At 37.6% G+C, this 24,218-nt stretch overlaps 1 pseudogene; it reads right to left on the bottom strand.

Annotated features, from left to right (window-relative positions):
- Nucleotides 1-1,472: 1,472 nt before the first annotated feature.
- Nucleotides 1,473-4,902, bottom strand: LOC146404487 (TATA-box-binding protein-associated factor 11-like protein 11 pseudogene; annotated as a pseudogene).
- Nucleotides 4,903-24,218: the final 19,316 nt, after the last annotated feature.

The raw sequence follows: 24,218 nt of genomic DNA, 5'->3' as shown, positions 1-24,218 counted from the left end.
ATTTCAAGTGTCGTAAGGTGATAGTGTGGCACCAGTACAGCCTTCTTAAACCGGGAGAATGAATAGAGCTCTTGCAAATGTTGAAACCCTGAGTAATATGTAGCTTGTGTATGGGAAAAGGGCCCACTACATGTGTAGGGTCCTGATTTCCCTTACACTAACCAAGGAAATTCTGAGTGTGTTTCTTGGGCTGATAACTAGAAAATCATGCAACTGTAAAACAGAAGTGTGTGCCTGTTGCTGACATACAGGATGTAGCAACTCTCCCAATGTCCCAGGATCCTTCAGGACTTGGGCCATGGCCCTCTTCAGAAAATTCACCCAGCCACCTCCCCTGTTTCTTCTGCAGGGTCTCTGTTGGGCTTGCTGCCCTTGGCCCTCCAGTGTTCCCCCATATCACCAAGCTTTTCTCCCCTGACCCCTCACAGGAGAGAGACTGGTTCAGGAGAGCCCCTGGACCCCAGGAAGCCACTCCTCTCCCTTGAAAACCTCCCCATGCCCTTCTCAGAGTCTTTCATATTATCACTCCCAGCCCTCAGGCAGGTTTCCATGGTGCCTGGCTTCTCTATTGTCAGCCCTCCCAGGCAGAGACCCCAGTGTGGACCAGCCCCCAGCTTTCAGCGAACCATTCCTCCTTAGGAGAATTCACTGTCTGTCTCTTCCCTAGGGTACTTCCTGGGCTCATGAGCCCTCAGGGAGTCTCCCATGGCCCCCAGTTATTCTTGGTCCATCCCTAGAAGTCTGCCTGTGTGGATGCATCACAAAGGGAACCTCTCTCAAGTCAAAGGCTGCAGTACACCCCCACCTCTCCCATTTATCTAACAGTGACTTCAGGGTATGTTCTGGTATTCCCACAGTACTCCTCTTGTTTCCCCCTGGAATACATACTTGCTACTCTGCCTCCTAGCTGCTGTGTCCTGTGCCTTGGCCAGTACAGGACTGCTTGATCATGTGGTAGTTCCAGTGTTTTGTGGCAAAACTTCATCCCTTTGCCTTTTGGGGACGTTTCCCCATGTCTTCTAGTGCAGCAGCAGCTCCTGATGCATGCTCATTGGCCATATTTGCTTCCTTTCTCTCTTTCTTCACATGGATCATTGGTTGTTCCAGCACAAGTGCTGGAAAGGACTTTCATTTGCTCCACTGTGTTGATTTGCATTTATCAGTTATACATGGACTCGTTCATTGCTGGTTTATTTACAGGCATGGGACTCTGTTCCATGGACTTACCTGTCTATACCTTGGAAAACAGCACAGGGCCTGGATGACTGTACCTCTAGAGTAAGTCAGAAAGTTGGTTACAGACTCTGGCAGCATGATGGGTTCCCGGGCAATAGGATCTTCGTGGCCTTGACCTAGAAGAACACAATCTATTTGTTCTTGGTGCTGGGCATCTGCCCTCTGGAGTGTAACCTCCAAACAGGTAAACAACCTCTTTCATATGTTTGGGTTGGAGGCGGGTATACCCCCACTTCTCACATATCCAGGGCCTCTTCAACCACCTGATTGATGAAGATCTTGGCCACTTTGGACATGGCAATGACCGTATTCTGGGACATCACTGAGCTGGCCGTATTCTGCATCAGAAATTTCATGGTTGCCTTGGGAAAGGCTGACTGGCGATATACTTCATAACAGTCCAGCTGCTCCTGGCTCATGGAAGACAAGAGGGTTTGTGTCTTGTGAACCTCCTCTTCATCCACTTGGGGTTTCCTTGGTCTCTTGCCCTTGGTGTCCCTTTTTAGTCTTTTGGCTTCAGGAGGACAAGACCTACAAAGTTCAGAAGAGGGAAGGGTCAGTTTGGCTACTCAATTTCTACACACAAAGGCATGTGCAATCACAGACACAAACACACACAACACAGACATATACTCCGTCACCCCCACCACAACCACAGACTGCAAAGAAAGAGGCCCCCAGAGAAATTCCTTTTCTATTGATGGATAACCAATTGCACAAACTCAGAACCTTAAACAAAGCTCAAGGACTTACTGCTTTAGAGTACATAGGTCAGAAAGCTCTGGCACTGACTGCATACTTTCTTCTTCAGAGTCAGCCATGGAGAATCTCCTCTGCTGCAGTCTCCTCAGAGGTGGGATCTCTATGATCCAAGGAAAGGTCCAGCCCTTTAAAATAGGGATGCCACATCCTGGCTGCCCCCACCTGGGGAGTCACTGATGCCTCAGCCCACTTGGGTGGTATTCCTCCCACACACAAGGGGAAGTGTTAGAAGGGGTGAACAGTGTGGGGCAGAGGCCCAGGCAAAACTCCCCAAATTCTCTTTTCTACAGCATTTCCCAAAATTCCCACTTTCAGACAATGGAAATATAGACCCCCCAGAGGAAGAGAGATCTCAAAAGCTCCATTTAAAGATATGTTCATGATCATGCCAAAGAGCCCACTGGATAGGTAACAAGACCTCTGTAGGTGCTTTCACAATGTACTGGCTTGGGGAGGGAGATACAGAAAACTGGAAGAATTACTTCTCTGGGGGACCTTCTTCCTCAGCCTAGGGTGATCCAGCACATCATCTTCTCAAGACCTCTTCCTGGAAATAGATAGGTGGGCTTAAATGGAATGCTTCCCCTTTTACCAACTGCATCATTTGAAGACCCTTGTGGGTTTCTTTTAGGACCTCCACAGAGTTACCTTGGTTTCAGGAAAGGAACATACATTGACGTGTCATTATCCCACAAAGCCCATCATTTCTACAACCCATCATTTTGTCTTTTGTCTATCTGATGGATTTTGGCCACTCCTAAAGAATTACATGCATCCACCAGTCAGTATCACACCACAGGAATGGTTTTCCTGCCCTCCACCTGCTCTGAGATCTGCCAGTACATCCCTTCCCACACCTTCATCCCTGGAAGATACCAATGTTCTGATTGTGTCTACCTCATCACCCTTTTCATTCTGTCCTTATCATTGGAACCCTAGGGTCAGTAGCCATTCCATGCTGGCTTCTTTCACTTGGTCCCTAAGCACAGGGTGACCAGCATATTTTGCTGTAGCTAGATGTTCTGTTTTCTCTCAAGTGCCCAACCACATTTCAGTGTCTGGATGCAACACACTTTCTTTGACTTTTGTACTATAGAGATCACTTGCTTGCTTCTGCCTTTGGGCAATAGTGAACACAAATTCCATATATGTCTGGCTGCAGGTTTTTTGTGTGCAAAAACACATTTTCACCTTCTTTGGTTGGGTGAACATCAGGGAGCTGTGTTGTAGGGTAAGAGCCTGTGTGACTTGGACAGAAATGTCTACAAAAAGAAATCTCCACATTGTTGGTCTTCACCAGTGTCTCTTGGTTGAATAGGGTTGGGTTGTCATAAGCAAATAGCACAGACTGGAGGGTTTCAACCTGGAAAATATGTTCATTTTCTCATTGTTATGGAGGCTCAAAAGTCCAAGATCAAGGTGGGTGCCAATTCACTACTCACTAATGCCTCTCTCCTGGGCCTCAGATGTCCAACATCTGGCTGTGTCCTGGCATGGCCTCTTCTCTGTCTGTACTATTCTCAGTACCTCAGTCTCTCCTTTGAAAATCACTGGTCATTTCAAATCTAGGTCTGACCAAAAGTGGTTACTTGGATCTTTTTTCTACCCCTTTAAAAATATTTTATGTTTTTTTTTTTATTTTTAAAATACTTTTTAAATTGTATTGGAGTATAGTTGATGTGCAGAGTCAAAATTCTTCAGTTAGGACATCATGCAGTGGGAAAATATCCTCTCTTTGGGTGTCCTCCATAAATCCCAACACTAATCCCAACCCTAACTAACCTCTAACACCAGCCCTAATTAATTACTAATAGTCTAACACCTAACAGCTAAACCTCTAAACCTCACCCACCGCAAATAGGGCCCCAGACTCTGGTTAAACTGGGCCCTGCACTGTCCTTAACTAAAGCACTATACTGCCCCTAACTAAATCCCTGCACTGACCCTAACTAGGGCCCTCCACTCTCCTTAACTAGGTGATGATAAACAATATGTGTATGTGAGTGCATGTGTGTGTACATCTGTACAAAAAGATATATAATTGAATAAGGTATCTGACTGCCTTGAAAGTGCATTCAGAAAAAATTACCTCTCTTTATGTGATCTACTTTAGAAGGCTTCCAGAGGGAGGGCAGGGGAAAGAGGACATTCATCTCTTTTCATCAAACAAGGATCCTTGTGCAAAACTTTGAGAGGGATTGATATTCAGGCATTGCTGCCAGGGAGTAATTGGCTTATTGGACAGTATTTATAGAACCCCAAATCCAGGTAAGTTCTCAGTTGGGTGGAACATGACTTGTCCCTCAAGGAAAGCTTTAGGCCCTGGGATAGGATGGGGCTGGATAGGGGTAGGCTTTGGGGGGTAGGGGCTTTCTATTGCTGTTAGAAATTTGCTGAGATGGCTGATCTAAGGCATCCATTTCCAGAAGAGGAGAGGGAAATGGAGGGGCTGGACAGCTTTTAAGGGGCCTAAACTTAGAGCCAGGTCAAATCAATTAGGGATCCCCCTAAAACTGGGAGATCAATGTTGCCCTGACTTTGTCCCACATCTTCAAGAGCCAAAGTGACAGGTCTTGATGAAATCCCTCTGAGATTTGCCTAACAGTTCCAGAGGGCAGGTGTAAGGACAGTGGCAAATCAAACTGGATTGTTGCACTTCTGATGTGCCTGTCTCCCTTTTTCTTCCCTATATATGGTTTCAGAACTGAAGATCTCAGCACTTGGAGCAGAAAGCAAGTGGGTCTGTGGATGTCCTTACTGGAGACCCCGATGCCAGACCAGCCCTGACCTCTCCATTGAACCAAATTTCCCCTTCTCTCCACAGGGAGTCTCATCTTTTTCCTCCCTGAATCCAACCCAGGACATGCAATCCTCTGCTGCAGCTGCTCCTCCTTTGTCCTCCATCTTTTTTGTGTGTGCCTGGGTCACACTGCAGGGGTTGTGTGAGCCAGCTCTTGTTGTTTATCATGGTCCTTCCCAACCCAGGTCTGCAGGGAAGAGTGAAGCCTCAATCTCCAGGAATAGTTCTGAGTCAATCCTCCATGGGACCCATTCTCAGAGGTGGTCTCTCCACTATTCACACAGCTCTCTGGCCCCTGTTGCAATTAGGAGCATGACAGGAGAACAACATGCCTGCTAGCATGGCAGCACACAGTCTCCAGGGTGCCCTTCAGCCCAACATTGACAATGCTCCATAATATCTGGCTCAGCCATGCAACTCCAAAGCCTACAATTGTGGGGTTGGGGCCCAAGTTGTCTTTGACAGTGGGAAGCCTGTTTTCAAGGTGCAATTCTGCAGCCTGTACAGGCTTATGCAAATGCGTGGTGGCAGCAGGCACCATCAAGTCAAGAGATGTATACACCCCTGAACCTGTAGCACCATCACGCAGCCCTTTGACCCTCACCAAGCCTCATAGATGGAGTTTGTCAGACAGACATTCTGGAAAAGGCATGACTTTTTGAATGTAGATGCTGAAGAATAGGAACTTGTGGGAAACCTGGAAGTCCCCCTTAGTGGTGTAGTCCCCCCAAGCTCACCAGGGCCTCAGGCTCAGGACAAATAGAACCTTCCCTTGAAGCTCCCTTTATGGGCTTCTTCCCTGGGATGCAGGGCAATGGGTGAAACAAGGAGAAGGGCAAGCAATGCTCATTATGTCCATCAGCCAGATCAAGGCAAGAAGAATGTGGGTGACAACTTCCATGCCTACATGAGCATTGCCAAGCTCCACAAAGATTGTCAGGAAGCATGGGTGCCTAGAGGGGTACCACCCTGCTCAAGCCTTAAGGAATTCTTTCCTTCCAACTCCTCTTTCTTATGTACCATCTAGGAATACAATTTTCCAGTTGTATGTGACATTTCACTGAGGAAATAAATATATTTTGGAACAAAATGTAAATTTGTGGTTGTGTTGTTTTTTCATTGGCATCACTGTAGTGCCTTAGAGAAATGAACTTATGAAACTCAAAAAGGCATCTTGTTTCTCTCAGAAAGTACTCATTGTATATGGGTGAAAGAGGTCTCAGCTGCAAAATATCAGCCAGTTATTGGTATTGGGGTCAGCAGGCAGCAAGACTATGCCTGCTCTAGCAATTCAAATCTAAGAAAGAAATCCTGCCCACTTGAGACTTGGGTATGACGCTCCTTCCAGAGTAAATATTTCCTTGGTGCAAAGTGCTTTTCTCATACCCTCTCTTAATCACAGCGGAACCACAGAGTTTATTTGGCTATTCTGTTCCTCTGCTTTGAGTACTATGACATGTCTTAAATAACAGACTCTGTGCTTCCTAATTCCAACCTGTATTCCACTCACTCAAAAAAATGCCAGGCCTAGTGGTGCTTTGCTCTGGCTAGAAACATTTGACCACTTTTCTCAGAGAACAAACATATTTGACTATGCTATCCATGCCAATGTTATGAGCTTAGCTCATCATCACCCACTGTGTACAAAAGCAAGCTTGTTTGATAGATGTTACCAATCACTCTATACATCATACTTCCTGCATTGCAACTCCATTCACAGGAGAACATTGTTAGAACAACTGTGCAGGGATCTCACTGGAAAGGGCTTCCAGTTTCTCTTGGAAAGTTTTCTCTGGATATGAGTGAAAATGTTTGTAAATGGGGAGTTTCCATTGTGGCACAGTGGAAACAAATTTAATTGCTATCCATGAAGATGTGGGTTTGATCCCAGGCCTCACTCAGTGGGCCTGGGTGTGGTTGCCATGAGCTGTTGTGTAGGTAACAGTCATTACTCAGATTCCAGGTTGCTGTGGCTGTGGTGTAGGCCAGAAGCTGTAGCGACCCTAGCCTGGAAACGTCCATATGCCATGGGTGTGGCCCTAAAAAGCAACAAAAATCACACAAAGAAACAAAAAACAAAAAACACCAAATAGCTCATACAACTCAATGCAATAATAAACAAACAAAAAACAGCCTAATTAAAAAATAAGGAGAGGATCTGAAGGGACATTTGACTAAAGATATGAAAATGGATAGCAGGCACAAGAAAAGATGCTCACTGTTGCAAATCATCAGAGAAATGTAAGTGAAAACTACAATGTGGCATCACCTCACATGTGTTAGTATGGTTGTCACTAAAAAAATATCACAAGGGATTTCCTGTCATGGCTCAGCAGTTAATGAACTGACTAGGATCTCTGAGGATGTGGGTTCAATCCCTGGCCTTGCTCAGTGGGTTAAGGATCTGGTGTTTCATGAGCTGTGGAGTAGGTCATAGATGCAGCTTAGATCCTGTGTTGCTGCATCTCTGGTACTGGCTGGCAGCTGTAGCTCCAATTGGAACCCTAGCCTAGGAATTTTCATATGCCATGGGTGCAGCAATTTTAGCAAAAAAAAAAAAAAAAAAAAAAAAGAAAGAAAGAAAATTAAACAATTACAAGTAAAAAAGTTGTCAAGGATATAGAGAAAAGGGAACACTGTAGGTGGAAATGAAAATCAGTGCAGTCTCTGTGAAAAACAGCCATTCAAAAACTGAACTATTGTATGATACATCAGTTATTTTCCTGTGTATTAATAAAAAAATGAAAACATCAATTAAAAAAGACTCATACAACCCAATGTTTATAGCAGCATTATTTATAAAAGAGAAGATAGGAAAGCAACCTAAGTATCTATCATGATAAGGAAGATTGGCCTATATACACAATAGAATAGTATTCATCCATAAAAATTGAAATTTTTGCTATTTTTAATACTGGTAGATCTTGAGGGTATTATGCTTAGTGAAGTAGGTCAGACAAAGATAAATAATTTATATTATAACATATATAGCCATCTTAGAAATGAAAAATATATGAATATAACAAAACTCAAACTGACTTACAGATACAGAGAATAAAATGTGGTTGCCAATGGGGAGGGAGAAAGTGTTAGGGTTGAGATAGTTTAGGAGATTAAGAGTTACAAACTGCTATGTATAAAATAAATAAGCTAAAATTATATACAGAATGCAGTTAACATTTTATAAAAATCTTGAGTATAATCTATAAAAATATTGTATTGCTATGTTGTACACCTGAAACTAATAGTATAGCTCAATTATAATTCAATTTTTGTTATAGTTACTTTACAGTGTTCTGTCAATTTTTGTTATACAGCAAAGTGTCCCAGTCATACATCTATACACTTTCTCATATTATCTTTCATCATGCCCCATCACAAGTTATTGGTCATATTTTCCTATGCTATACAGTAGGACCTCATTATCTGTACAGTCTAAATGTAAGAGTTTGCATTTATTAACACCAAACTACCAGTCCATCCCACTTCCTCCCCCTTCCCATTGGCAACCATAAATTTACTCTCCATGCCTGTGATTCTGTTTCTGTTCTATAGATAGGTTCATATGTGCCATAGTTTAGATTCCATAGATAAATGATATAATATGGTATCTGTCTTTCTCTTTTGGACTTAGTTCATTTTTTATGAGAATCTCCAGTTCCATCCATGTTGCCACAAGTTATATTATCTTCTTCTTCTTTACGGATGGGTAGTATTCCATCACATGTATGCACCACATCTTCTTAATCTGTTCATCTTTGGATGGACATTTAGGTTGTTTCCACGTCTTGGCTACTGTGGATAATGCTGCAATAAACATAGGGGTGCATGTATCTTTTTGAGTTGCAGTTTTGTGTGGATATATGCCCAGGAGTGAGAATGCTGGATAAGTAGTTCTGATTTTACTTTTTTGAGGAACTGTTTTCCATAGTGCTTCTACCAATTCACATTCCCACCAAAAGTGCAGGAAGGTATCCTCTTCTCCACACCGTCTCCAGCATTTGTTATTTGTTGACTTGTTAATGATGGTCATTCTTACTGGTGTGAGGTGGTACCTCATTATAGTTTTGATCTGCATTTCTCTAGTAATCAGTGATGTTGACCACTTTTCATGTGCCTATTGGCAATCCATATGTATTCTTTGGAGAAATGTCTATTCAGGTCTTCTGCCCATTTTTCAATTGGGTTTTTTGTTTTTTTGTTGTTGAGTGTCATGAGTTGTTTGTATATTTTGGAGAATAAGCCTTTGTAGGTTGCATCATTTGTAGCTATTTTCTTCCATTCTGTAGGTTATCTTTTATTAATGATTTCCTTTTCTGTGCAAAACATTTGTAAGTTTGATTAGGTTCCATTGGTTTATTTTTGTTTTTATTTCTATTGCCTAAGCCTACTGATATAAGAAAACATTTGTATGGTTGATGTCATAGAATTTTTTGCCTATATTCTGTTCTAGGAATTTTATGGTGTTTTTTCTTAAGTTTGTAATCCATTTTCAATTTATATTTGTGTATAGTGTGAGAGTTTGTTCTAGTTTCATTGATTTATATGTAGCTGTACAGTTATCCCAACACTACTGGCTGAAGAGACTTTTTCCCATTTTGTATTCTCATCACCATTGTTGGAGATTAATTAACCATAAGTATCTGGATTTATTTCTGGGCTCTCTATTTGGTTCCATTGTCCCTATGTCTGTTTTGGTATTGGTACCACACTGTTTTGATTGCAGTAGCTTTGTAAAATTGTCTGAAGTCTGAGAGAGTTATGCCTCCTGCTTGTCCCCTGCCCACCCCCCACAAGATTGCTTTGGCAATTCTGGGTCTTCTGTGGTTCCATATAAACTTTTGGATTGTTTGTTCTAGTTCTGTCAAAAATGTCATTGGTAATTTGGTGGGAATCATGTTAAATCTGCAGATTGCTATGGGTAGTATTGACATTTTAATGATATTAATTCTTCAAATCCATGAGCATGGGAAATCATTCCATTTCTTTGAATCATTTTTAGTTCTTTGATTAATGTTTTGTAGTTCTCAGCATATAAATCTTTCACCTGCTTGGTCAGGTTTTTTCCTAGGTATTTATTATTTCCAGTGCAATCTTAAAAGGTATCATATTTTTATATTCCTTTTCTAATATTGCATTGTTACTATACAGAAATGCAACTGATTTATGAAAAATAATCTTATATCCTGCTACTTTTATGAATTCGTTAATCAGTTTGAGGAGTTTTTTTGGTGTGGCATCCTTACGGTTTTCCACATATATAGTATTATGTCAACTGGATAGAATGACAATATTACATCTTCTCTTCCAGTTTAGATACATTTTATTTCCTTTGTTTGTCTGACTTCTGTAGTCAGGACTTCCAATACCAAGTTGAATAAAAGTGGTGAGAGTATGTATCCTGTCTTATTCCAGATTTTAACACAAAGGCTTTTAGCTTTTCTCCATTGATTATTATATTGGCTATGGGTTTGTTATAAATGGCATATATTATGTTAAGTTACATTCGCTCTATCCCAGTTTGGTTAGAGTTTTTATTATAAACGGATGTTGGATTTTGTCAAAATTTTATCCTCATCTATTGAGATGATCACATTGGTTTTGACTTTTTTTTGTTAATGTGGTGTAAGACATTGATTGAATTGTGTACATTGAACCATCATTGTAAATTTGGGATGAAACCAACTTGGTTGTGGTGTACAACTTTTTTTATGTGTTTCTGTGTTCAGTAGGCTAAATTTTTTTGAGAATTTTTATATCTATAGTCCTCAAATATATTGGCCAATAATTTTTTCTATTTTTAATGATTTTAATTTTCTTCTATTATACTTGGTTTACAGTGTTCACTAAATTTTCTACTGTAGAGCAAAGAGACCCAGGCACACAAATTTTATATATGTAAAATCTCATTGCTTATTATTTCAAATGCAAAATTAGGCATGTATTAACAGATTCCAAGTCTCTCCTACTCCCCCTTGGAATCCACAAGTCTATTCTCCAAGTCCATGAGTTACTTTTCTGTGGAAAGTTTCATTTCTGCCATATATTAGATTCCTGATATAAGGGATATCATATGGTATTTGTCTTTCTCTTTCTGACATATGTCACTTAGTATGAGAGACTCTGATTCCATCCATGTTGTTGCAAATGGCATTATTTACTTTATGGATGAGTAGTATTATATTGTGTATATATACCACAATTTCTTAATCCATTCATCTGTCTATGGACATTTAGATTGTTTCCATGTCTTGCCTATTGTGAATTGTGCTGTAATGAACATATGGGGGGCATATGTCTTTTTCAGGAAAAGTTTTTTCTGGATATATGCCCAAGAATGGGATTGCTGGGTCATATGGTAGCTCTTTATTTAGTTTTTGGAGGTACCTCCATACTGCTTTCCACAGTGGTTTTACTAATTTGTATTCCGACCAACAAATACAAATTAAGAGGGTTCTTTTTTCTCCACACCCTCTCCAACATTTGTTATTTGTGGACACATTAATCATGGCCATTACGAGAGGTGTGAGGTGGTACCTCAGAGTAGTTTTGATTGGATTTCTCTAATAATTAGTGATGTTGAGCATTTTAAAAATGTTCCTATTGACCTTCTGTATATCTTTGGAGAAATGTCTATTCAGGACTTTTAGCCATTTTTCAATTGGGTGGTTGTTTTTTTTTTTTTTTGGCGAGTTTTATAAGTTGTTTTTATATTTTAGAGATTAAGCCCTTGCCAGTTGCATCATTTGAACTATTTTCTTCCATTCCTTAAGTTGTATTTTCTTTTTATGGTTTCCTTTTCTGTGCAAACCTTGTCAGTTTTATTAGGTTGCATTGGTTTATTTTTACATTTATTTCTTTTGCCTTTGGAGACTGACCTAAAAATAATTTGTACAGTTGATATCAGCAAATGTTTGGCCTATGTTCTCTTCTAGGAGTTTGATGGTGTCTTGTCTTATGTTTAAGTCTTTAATCCATTTTGAGTTTCTTTTTGTGCATGATGTGTGGGTGTGTTCCAGTTTTATTGATTTACATGTGGCTGTCCAGTTTTCCCAGAACCTGTTGCTGAAAAGACTGTATTTTTCCCATTTTATATTCTTGCCTCCTTTGTCAAAAATTAACTGACCATAGGGTTTATTTCTGGGTTCACTAATCTGTTCCATTGGTCTGTATGTCTGTTTTGGTACCAGTACCACACTGTGTTGAATACTGTGGCTTTGTAACAGAACCCAAATTCTGGGAGTGTTATGCCTCCTGCTTGGTTGTTTTCCTCAGAAATTCTTTGGCAATTCTGGGTCATTTGTGGTTGCATAAAAATTTTTGGATTTTTTTTTGTTCTAGGTCTTTGAAAAACTTCATGGATACTCTGATAGGAATTGAATTGAATCTGTAGATTGCTTTGGGTAGTATGGCCATTTTTATGATAATAATTCTTCCAACAGGGAGCATGGAATATCTATCCTTTTCTTTAAATCCTCTATAATTTTCTTGTTTAATATTTATGTCTAATGTTAAGACATATAGAAAACATATATGTCTTTCACCTCCTTGGTCAGGTTTGTTCCTAGGTATATAATTTTTAGGGGTGCAATTTTAAATGTAATTTTTCTTTTTAATTCTTTTTCTAATATTTCAGTTTTAGAGTATATGGAAATGCAACCAATTTTTGAATGTTAATCTTGTATCCTGCTACATTGCTGAATTTGTTGATCAGTTTGAGTCATTTTTGTGTGAAGTCCTTAGGGTTTTCAATATATAGTAACATGTCATGTACATAGAGTGACAATTTTACCTCTTCTCTTCCAATTTGTTTTTATCTTTTTTGGTCTGATTTCTGTGGCTAGGCCTTCCAAAAATATGTTGAATAAAATTGGTGTGATTGGACATTGTCTTGTTCCAGATTTTAGTGGGAGGGCTTTCAACTTTTATCCATTGAGTATTATATTTTATGTGGGTTTGTCATAAATGGCTTTAATTATGTTAAGCTATGTTCCATCTACACCCACTTTGGTAAGAATTTTTAATCAGGAATGGATGTTGGACTTTGTCACATGTTTTTCCTGCATCTGTTGAGATGATCATGTGGTTTTTGACTTTTCTTTTTTATTTTTATTTTATTTTATTTTATTTTTGACTTTTTTTTTTTTTTTTTGCTATTTCTTTGGGCCGCTCCCACGGCATATGGAGGTTCCCAGGCTAGGGGGCGAATCGGAGCTGTAGCCGCCAGCCTACGCCAGAGCCACAGCAACACGGGATCTGAGCCGCGTCTGCAACCTACACCACAGCTCACAGCAACGCCGGATGGTTAACCCACTGAGCAAGGGCAGGGACGGAACCGGCAACCTCATGGTTCCTAGTCGGATTCGTTAACCACTGCGCCACGACGGGAACTCCGACTTTTCTTTTTTAATGTGGTGTATGATATTGATTGATTTGCATCAGTTGAACCATCTTTGTGAAACGGGGATGAATCCCACTCAGCCATGGTGTATGATCATTTTATATGTTCCTGCATTCAGTTGGTTAATATTTTGTTGAGAATTTTTCAATCTACATTCATCAAAGACATTGGCCTATAATTTTATTTTTGGTAGTATCTTTGGATTTGGTTTTAGGGTAATGTTTGCTTCATAGCATATCTTTGGGAGTGGTTCTTCTTTTTCAAACTTTTGCAAATGTTTAAGAATGATGGGTATAAATTCCTCTTTGTATGTTTGGTAGATTTCAGCTGTGAAGCCATCTGGTCCTGGACTTTTGTTTGTAGGGAGTGTTTTTATAACATATTCAATTTCACTTCTAGTGATCAGTCTGTTCAATTGATCTGTTTCTTCTTGATTCAGTCTTCGTGAGCTGTAAGCCTCTAGAAAGTTGACCATTTCTTCTAGGCTGTAAATTTGTTGGCACATAAATGTTCATAGTATTTGCTTTTTTTATTTCTGTAGTTTTTGTTGAGAGTTCTCCTTTTTCATTTCTTACTTTGTTTATTTGGGTTTCTCTCCTCTTCCTGGTGAGTATGGCCAGAAGTTTGTCAATTTTCTTTTCCTTTTCAAAAAAGCAACTTGGTTTTATTGATTTTTTCTATTTTTTTTTGAATCTCTATTTTATTAATTTCCTCTCTGATCATTATGATTTCCTTCCTTCTGCTGACTTTGGGTTTTGTTTGTTCCTCTTTTTCTAATTCATTTTTGTGGTGGGTTAGGTTGTCCATTTGAGATTGTTCTTCTTTTTTGAGGAAATACTCTTATTACTATGAATTTCCCTCTAAGCACTGTTTTGTGGGATCCCATAGATTTTGAATGTTTTTGTCTTCATTATCATTCATGTTGAGGTATTTTTTAATTTCCTTTTGGATTTCCTTATTGGCCCAATTATTTTTTAGTAGCTTGTTGTTTAGTTGCCATGTAGTCAGTTTTTTTCTAATTTCTTTTCCTGTGGTTGATTTCTAGTTTCATGCTATTGTGGTCAGAGAGGATACCTGAAATTATTTCTATACACTTAATTTTGTTAAGATTAGTTTTGTGCCCCAGTATGTGTACAATCCTTGAGAATGTTTGATGTGCACTCTAAAAGAATGTATATTTTTATTTTTTTGGATGTAATATATGAAAATGTCAATTAAGTCTAACTTTTCTACTGTGTCTCCTGCTATTGTTTCATTCCCATGAATTTCTCCAGTTATGTCTGTTAGTATTTGTTGTATGTATCTGGTTGCTCCTATATTAGGGACATGTATATTGATGCTGGTAATATCCTCTTCTTGAATGGACACTTTTTTCATTAAATAGTGTCCTTCTTTGTCTTTTTTATGGCCTTCATTTTTCAGTCTATTTTGTATGATATGAGTATAGTAACTCCTTCTTTCCTGTCTTTTCCACTGGCATTAAGTAACTTTTCCCATCCCCTCACTTTCTATCTATATGTGTCCTTTCCTCTAAGGTGAGTCTCTTGTAGATAGCATATGGTAGGTTCTTGCTTTTTTATGCAATTTGCCACTCTGCCACTCTTCCCCCCCTTTTTTTTTTTGCTTTTTAGGGCCATACATGTGGCATATGGACTTTCCTAGGCTTGGAGTTGAGTCAGAGCTAGTATAGGTGATGGCTACACGATAGCCATGGAAACACAGGATCTGAGCCATGTCTGAGAACTACACCACAGCTTGTGTCAACACTGTATCCTTTACCCACTAGACAAGGCCAGGGATTGAACCTGTGTCCTCATGGATGTTAGATGCATTTCTGCTGAGCCACTATTGGAACTCCCAATCTGTGTCCTTTGATAGGAGCATTTATTCCATGAATTTAGGTAATTATTGATAAAATGTATTTGTTGCATGGTGAACCTTGAATTCCAGTTGAGTCTATGCTTCTTCTTTGTTCCTTTTTTTTTCTTTTGTTGGATTTTTTCCATTTATTTTATGCATGTGTAATTTTCTTTTTTATTTATATGAATGTAATGTTTAGTTTTGATCTGTGGTTGCACTGTGTTTTAAATATGTTAACCCCTTCCATTATCTATTTGCCCTAGCCAGATAGCCTCAAACATATTATTAAAAAAAATTGTCTAGTTTTTCTTACTTCCCTTCACAAAATTCTGTGATTTTGAAGTCTTTTTAAAAATATTTTCTTGTTTGTCCTATTTCTATTCCTCTGTTTATCATCATTTTACAGAAGGTATTTTTTTCCCTTTTAGATCTGTATACTGCCTTATATAAGTGACTACTTTTCAATTATGATTTCTGTCTTATTTCTTATTACTTTTATTTTATTTAGAGAAGTCCTTTCAATATTTTTAAAAAACTTTTATTTATATGTATATTTTTTTTACTGTATAGCCTGATGACACAGTTACACTTACATGTATACATTCTTTTTTCTCACATTACATGTTCCACCATAAATGACTAGACAGTGTTCCCAGTGCTACACAGCAGGATCCCATTGCTAATGCATCCTGAAGACAACATTCTGCATCTATTTACCCCAAGCTCCCGGTCCCTCCCACTCCCTGCCCTTCCCCCTTGGCAACCACAAGTCTATTCTCCAAGTCCATGATTTTCTTTCATGTGGAAAGTTTCCTTGGTGCTGCATATTAGATTCCAGATTTAAATGATATCATATGGTATTTGTCTTTCTCTTTCTGACTTACTTCACTCAGTATAAGAGTCTCTACTTCCATCCATGTTGCTGCAAATGGCATTATTTCATTCATTTTTCATGGCTGAGAAGTATTCCATTGTGTATATATACACCAAATCTTCTTAATCCAATCATCTGTCAATGAACACATGGGTTGATCCATGTCTTGGCTAATGTGAATAGAGCTGCAATGAACAGGTGAGTGCACGTGTATTTTTAAGGAGAGTTTTGTCTGGATATATGCCCAAGAGTGGGATTGCTGGGTCACATGGAAATTCTATGTATAGCTTCCTAAGGTACCTCCATATTGTTGTGCTTAGTGGTTGTACCAGCTTACATTCCCATCCAACAGTGCAGGAGGGTTCCCTTTTCTCCTCAGAGTAGTTTTGATTTGCATTTCTCTAATAATCAGGGATATTGAGCATTGTTTCGGGTGCTTTTTGGCCATCTGTACATCTTCCTTGGAGAATGATCTATTTAGGTCTTTTGCCAATTTTTTCCTTTAGGTTGTTGGTTTTTTTGCTGTTGAGTTGTATAAGTCATTTGTATATTTTAGAGATTAAGCCCTTGTCTGTTGCATCATTTGAACTATTTTCTCCCATTCTGTAAGTTGTCTTTTTGTTTTCTTTTTGGTTTCCTGTGCTGTGCAAAAAACTTGTCAATTTGATTAGGTCCCATTGGTTTATTTTTGCTCTTATTTCTGTTGCTTTGGGAGACTGACCTGAGAAAATATTCATGAGGTTGATGTCAGAGAATGTTTTGCCTATGTTCTCTTCCAGGAATTTGATGGTGTCTTGTCTTCTATTTAAGTCTTTCAGCCATTTTGAGTTTATTTTTGTGCATGGTGTCAGTGTGTGTTCTAGTTTCATTGCTTTGCATGCAGCTGTCCAGGTTTCCCAGCAATACTTGCAGAAAAGACATTTTCTCATTCTGTATTCTTGCCTCCTTTGTCAAAGATTAACTGACCATAGGTGTCTGGTTTTATTTATGCAATCTCTATTTTTTTCCATTGTTCTCTGTGACTGTTTTGGTACCAGTACCACACTGTTTTGATGACTATGGCTATGTAATATTGCCTGAAGTCTGGGAGAGTTATGCCTCCTGCTTGGTTTTTGTTCCTCAGAATTGCTTTGACCATTCTGGGTCTTTTGTGGTTCCATATAAATTTTTGGATTGTTTGTTCTAGTTCTGTGAAAAATATCATGGGTCATTTTATAGGAATTGCATTGAATCTGTAAATTGCTTAGGACAGTGTGGCCATTTTTACAATATTAATTTTTCCAACCCAGGAGCATGTAATATCTTTCCATTTATTTACATTTTCTCTTCTTTGAAAAAGTAAACAAAATAGAGAAACCTCTGGCTATATTGACTAAGAAGAGGAGAGGAAAAAAAACCCAAATTAACAAAGTAAGAAATAAAAAGGTCAGAATGGATACTACAGAAATATAAAAACCATGCGGGAATACTATCAACAATTATATGCCAGCAAATTTGACAACCTAGAAGAAGTGGACATCTTTCTAGAGACTTACAGCCTGCCAAAACTGAATCAAGAAGAAATAGATCTACTGAATAGACTAATCCCTAGAAATGAAATTGAATGTGTCATAAAAACACTCCCTACAAATAAAAGTCCAGGACCAGATGGTTTCACAGGTGAATTCTACCATACAAAGAAGAAGTTATACCTATCCTCCTTAAACTTTTTCAGAAGGATGAATAATAATAAGAACACTCCCAAAGAAATTCTATGATGCCATCACTCTAATTCCAAAACCAGACAGAGATACCACCAAAAAGAAAACTACCGGCCAATATCTTTGATGAATATAGATGCAGAAATTCTCAATAAAATTTTAGCCAACCTAATCTAACAACATATCAAAAAGATCATACTTCATGACCAGGTGGGATTCATCCCAGGTGCACAAGGATATTTCAACATATGTAAATCAATCAACATCATACACCACATTAATAAAAGAAAAGTGAAAAACCACATGATCATCTCAATAGATGCAGTAAAAGCATTTGACTAAGTCCAACATTCTTTCATGATAAAAACTCTTACCAAAGTGGGTATAGAGGGAACATTCCTCAACATTCCTTAAAATCAAAGCCATTTATGACAAACCCACAGCAAATATAATACTCAATGGAGAAAAGCTGAAACCTTTCCACTAAAATCTGGAACAAGACAAGGGTGCCCACTCTCACCACTGCTCTTCAACATAGTTTTGGAAGTCCTAGCCACAGCAATAAGACAAACAAAAGAAATAAAAGGCATACAAATAGGAAGAGAAGAGGTAAAACTGTCACTCCATGCAGATGACATGATACTATATATAGAAAACCCTAAGGACTCAACCCAAAAACTATTTGAACTGATCAACAAATTCAGCAAAGTAGCAGGATATAAGATTAACATTCAGAAATCAGTCACATTTTTGTGTATTAATAATGAAATATTAGAAAAGGAATACAGAAATACAATATCTTTTAAAATTGCACCCCAAAAAATCAAATACCTGGGAATACATCTGACCAAGGAGGTAAAGGACTTATATGCCAAGAACTATAAAACATTAATCAAGGAAATTAGAGCAAATGTAAAGAAATGAAAAGGTATTCAATATTCCTTTTAGAATGGGCTTACTCTTTCTGTACTCTTTTAGCTTCTGTTTGTTGTCGAAATTCTTTTCTTATCCTTCCATTTTAAATGATATTCTTTCTGGGTAGAATATTTTAGGCTGCAAAAATTTTCCCTTTTAGAACTTTCAATATATCCTGCAACTCTCTTCTGGCCTGTAGTTTCTCTCTAGATAAATCAGCTGACAGTGTTATGGGGGTTCCCTTATAATTAACTCTTTGTGTTTCTCTTGTTGCCTTTAGAAGCTTCTCTTTAACTTTTGTAATTTTTATTATAATATGTCATGGTGTGGGCTTATTTGGCTTCAACTTATTTGAGGCTCTCTGTGCTTCCTGTATATTAATATCTATTTTCTTTAGATTTGGAAAGTTTTCAGATATAATTTCTTCAAATATATTCTCAAGCTCCTTTTCTTTTTGTTCTGCCAATGTTGTGTCAGTATTTCTAAGCCCTCTAGGTCAGAAAACAAAGGTAGCAAAGAAATATATTTGCATACTTATGTATAATATATTAATTGTATATTTATATATGATGTATTAATTATACATCAATAAGTATTTCTATATTCCTATATTTTGAATATATGTCAAAACATGGTTTCACTAAAAATGATCAATGTACATCATCAAAATTAATTTTTTTGTCCTTTGAAAGGCACTATAAAGGCATCAATACAGATGGAAATTCCATATAATTGGGTTGTGATGACTGTGGTACAACTATAAATGTAATAAAATTCCTTGAGTAATTTAAAAAAGAAAAAAAGACATCAATACAAATGCAAATGACAAAAATACAAAGTGAGCAAATGATTTGAACAGATACTTCACAAAAGACAACATACAAAGATTTAATAAACACATTAAAAAATTCAACATCATTAGTCATCAGATAAATACATATTAAAACAACATGATACCATCTTGATTAAAATAATGATTAAAATTAAAACTCACCTTCAATGGAAATGTTGACAAACTGGAATTTTCACATATTTATGGTGGAAACATATACTTGAATACTATTTTTCAGTACAAAATAAACTGAAATATCTTTTACAAACTGAAGTATGTAAATATTTCTAGATGATTCCCAAAGACAGTGAAGCCACACAAGGACAAAAAAATGTTTAGTGCTGCCTGAAAAAGTAGCAAAAAAACTAAAAAAAATCCATCTATTAATCAACAGTAAGTGGATTTTTAAAAATTATGATATATCCATATAATAAAATACCATTCGATAAAAATAAATGAACTGCTAATACATATGTTAATATGGATAAATCAAAAACATGATCAGTGAAATATGATAAAGAGTATATTCTATGATTGCATTCATATGAAATTGTATAATAGGCAAAATTAATCTACAGTTATGGAGATCTACAGTGGCATGCCAGAGGACAGAGAAGAGGATAAGAGGGCATAAGTCCACTGAAAAGGGACACCAGGAGAGTTCGCCAAGTGATGGAAATAATGTAAATTTTGATTATATTAATTTATCATAACTCATTGGACTTCACTCTTTGTGGATATATACTCAAATGTGTGTAAATTATTCCTCAATGAAGTTGACTAAAAAACATAATGATTGCTCCAATTTCAAGGGTATTTTTGAGTGCTTTCTAGCCTGTTGCCACTTTATAGTTGTATTTTTTCCAGTTGTAAGTCCTGAAAGTATTTGCTTACTTGCTCAGTCAGTCACTTATTTGCTTGAAGCATCCAATCTCCCATCCAGGATGTATCCCATGCATTCCTCCAACACCACTCCAACCACACACAGGCCACCACTCCACCCTACCCAAGTCAATGGCAATTTCTGATTTCTTATAAGAAAAGAAGGTGGGAAAGATAGAAATATTGGTGTATTTAATAATTTTATCATTTTTATACATTATCTATATTTCCATTGATTTCTTCTTTTGTTTTTGCACTTGCCACTGATTGGGAAACTCCACACATGGACTTTTATGTAGGGCAAAGGAATTGTCAAGCTGGCTATATAAATTTCTCCTGATTGTTTGGTTTAGTCAATGAATTCTATAACCTCTTTTCTAATTGTGAGCTTGAAGGTTAGAACACACCCAAGGGTGAGAGACTGAGGCAAGGAGAGTTATTGGACTCATGTTCTTATCCTTCAGTGCTCAGACTTTCACTTAAATCCTTTATTTTCAGACTCAAGACCTATTGGCTCCTGCCTTGCCTAGGACCCTTAAAATTTAAGGCTTATTACTGAGGAGGGATGATGCAGAAATCAGAAGATACAAATACTATAATAATAGACTTTCATTTTATTCTCATTTCATCCTTTGGGTACCCCCACCCTCCACTAATGCTTAGGTCCTCAAATTTCCAGGCTCTCAGGGGCTCTTAGAGGTAATTTATCTTACTTCTAAATGGTTTCCCCTCCTGCATGCTTGTTGCATGATTACTTCTCCTCTGATAAGTTAGCTATCACTCCTCTACATGTTTTCAGATGATGTGATACTATAACTAGAAAATCATAAATACACTACCAGAAAACAGAACTCATCAATGAATTTGGTAAAGTAGCAGGATACAAAATTTACACACAGAAATCTACTGCATTTCTATATACTAAAAATGAAAGATCAGAAATAAGTTAGGGAAACTGCCATTTACCATCTCATCAAAAATAATAAAATATCTAGGAATAAACCTACCTAAAGAGAAAAATGACCTATATTCTGAAAACTATAAGACACAGATGAAAGAAATCAAAGATGACACAACCAGATGGAAAGATATACCATGCTCTTGGAGTGGAAGAATAAATGTTATCAAGATGACTGTGCTACCAAAGGCAATTACAGATTCAGTGCATCCTTATCAAATTACCAATGGCATTTTTCATAGAACAAATACTTTTCATATATTTTTCAATGCTGTGATTTATCTTGTTTGCTTATGTCTCCTCTGCCATTCTATTTGTTCTTCTGGGTTATAGCTTTTGTTCTATTGCTATTTCAGTGGTATCTGGGAAGGTGGAAAACATAAACATGTATGATAAGTCTTCCTTGCTGTAAGAGAGCACTATTCCTTAAAATTTTTTATTTCTATCAATCAATTTTTACCCTAAGAATTTTCCCTCTCAAAAGTAAAATTTAATTCATCTAGGAGGAAAATTGTCCTAGAGTATTCAGGAAAATCTTGTGACTACTAGTAGTTTGCTAGTTTATTTTTTTTTTCAGAATATATTTGAGAAATGGGGAAATTATTTACATTTACATTATGGTTTAAATCCCCTTTATTAAATTCTATCAGGGGATCATGTTAATATCTCTCCTGCCTGGACTATCTATAAATAACTGAATTCATCCCAGGTTCTTCTTCCATTTATGTTAATCTCAATGCTGAGTCTTTGGTATGATTGATTTGATGGTTAAATATGAAAAACAATGTAAGCTCAAGGTCAAAGAACTCAGAATACATGATCACATAAACCATAAATATCAGTCCTTTTCACTCCTTGCTTCATGGACTCAAATTTCTACAAATGAGTTTAAATTAAATGGTTTTCACCATGTATTGATTGATTGGTTAAATTAACTCTCCAATCTTCTTTGCACATGTATATATAAGCATAGGCATTCATTTTTTGTATGCTTGTTTCCTGGGGATGAGGGGATCACCTGACACATCCATCAGGTGAATTAAAGCCCTTAGGTATCCTGAGTTTGGGGGTGGGGTTGGTGACAATTTTCTTATACTTCTAATGACTGATCTTGTCAGTGTTGTAGCTCCTCCAATTTCCAGCCAACAGGACAGAGGTGAGAGGGCTAAATTTTCACCTATCAGTGACCTATTAAAGACTTCTAAAATACTTTTCTCCCTTCTTGCCTCCCACAGTGACTGCAAATGAACATAGTGAGACTCTAAGTTAGCAGATGTATGCACCCCTAAGCCTGCCCAGGGAAATCACATTTAAATTTTCTCAGTTTTCATGCCCTTACTTCCCAAGAGCTCCTCTCACTTCAGTTAGTTTGCTACAGAATCTCAAGGCTCAGGAGCCTTTTAACAAACTCATTAAAAAGACACAGCTGAAAAGTTTCCTCAGGTATCTTGGCAAAGATGAAAATAAAAAAAAAAACTTTTTAATTGATCTCGGTGGAAAAGAAACTATTTCAGGATCTAAAAAGAAAGCATCAGAGAAAATCTCCTTGTGGAGTTCATTAAAACTTTGCCATAAAAAATTACAGCAATAGCACTCTAAGCATGGAAGTGCTCAAGAGACCATGGAGTTCTTGGCCTTTTGAGAAAAGCCCTGGTTTCTCAGCTGTGGGGCCCCAGAGGTAATGAATATTTAATTGGAGTGTGGGGACACTCTCCTTGGAGACTGGATCTCCAAGGGTATTATCACTGGACTGAGCTGTTTTATCATCCACGCATTTAGATAAAAAAGTAATAAACCAAAGAATTGCAATTTGTTCTAGGAACACTATTAAGACCTTTATATGAGTTACTGTGAATCATAAAAATAATATTTTAAAATATAGATATTTATTATACATTTGTGTTTATAAAAGCGAGTTCCATCAAGTGAAGTAACTCATCAAGATCATAGAAGTGACACACCTCTAATTTGAAATTGACTCTGATAATTTTTCCATTTTTTACTAATATAATTCAGTATGAATTCAAGCACAGTCTCTCTAGACTATCTCATAGTCTCTAGTTTACTTACTCAAAGAGCTGTCCTGTATGTTTTTATTAGAAAAAGCAAGGGAGACAAAAGAAAGCAACATTAATTGAAGAAATGATAATAAAGGATGAAAACTAGACCTTCTTCCAACCTGATTTCAATTGCAAGATTTCCTGCTGATAGAATATGTCTGACCCCATTCCTATTAATCCCAGGCCTAATTCTTCCATCTCCTTGGCATGCATTTCACTTAGACAACTTTGCTGATATGCTAATAAAATAAAATCATTCTCAATAAATAGATAACAAATTGAAGACAAATTATTAAACCCTCTTCGTTCTTCTGGAAGGCTTAACTAAGGCCCAAAGCATGGGAGAATGCTTGAGATGTTTGCCTAGATCTTCCAAGAATTAGATGAAAAGACAAGTTTAGATGTGCACAGGATTTATTGGGAAAATACCATAAGGAAAAATGAGGAGTAATCTAAATGAAGGCTTGGAAAGCCATTGCTGCTGGTTTGGTTCCTGTCATGGAGAGATAGAAGGGTGGGGTCAAGGCATATGTATCACCTAGTGTCACAGTAGGAAACAGTATACTCAAAGTGATAATTTGAGGAATTTTAACAAAGGGACTTTTTACAAAGGTATGTGCCATGTATGAGAATACTACAAGGGAAAGTGCAAGATCTGGGCTACTAATGAAACTTTTTACAATCTCTAGGCCTAAAGGAGAAGATATTGTGTTACTAGAACCTGGAAACAAAGATGGCTGTACAGAAAAATGGCCTGATAGAAACTGGAATATTAAGGCAATTGGAGAAGTCCACACTGATGCTGCAGGAAATGAACAAATGATTAGCCCCACTCTCTTCCCTCTGTTTGATCTTTTGCTTTTATTTCCAGTGAGCCAAATCCAACAGACATAAGAGGGCAGTTAAGACTCCTGAAATAGTACACATATATTAATCCT

The sequence above is a fragment of the Sus scrofa genome, chromosome 3, assembly GCF_054392235.1.
Source record: "Sus scrofa isolate SSC_HxYL_T2T_F1_AM1 chromosome 3, Sscrofa_HxYL_maternal_Yorkshire_Landrace_v2.0, whole genome shotgun sequence".
Taxonomy (NCBI): Eukaryota; Metazoa; Chordata; class Mammalia; order Artiodactyla; family Suidae; genus Sus; species Sus scrofa.
The sequence above is the reverse complement of the archived record's forward strand: the minus strand, read 5'-3'. Positions and strand labels throughout refer to the sequence as shown.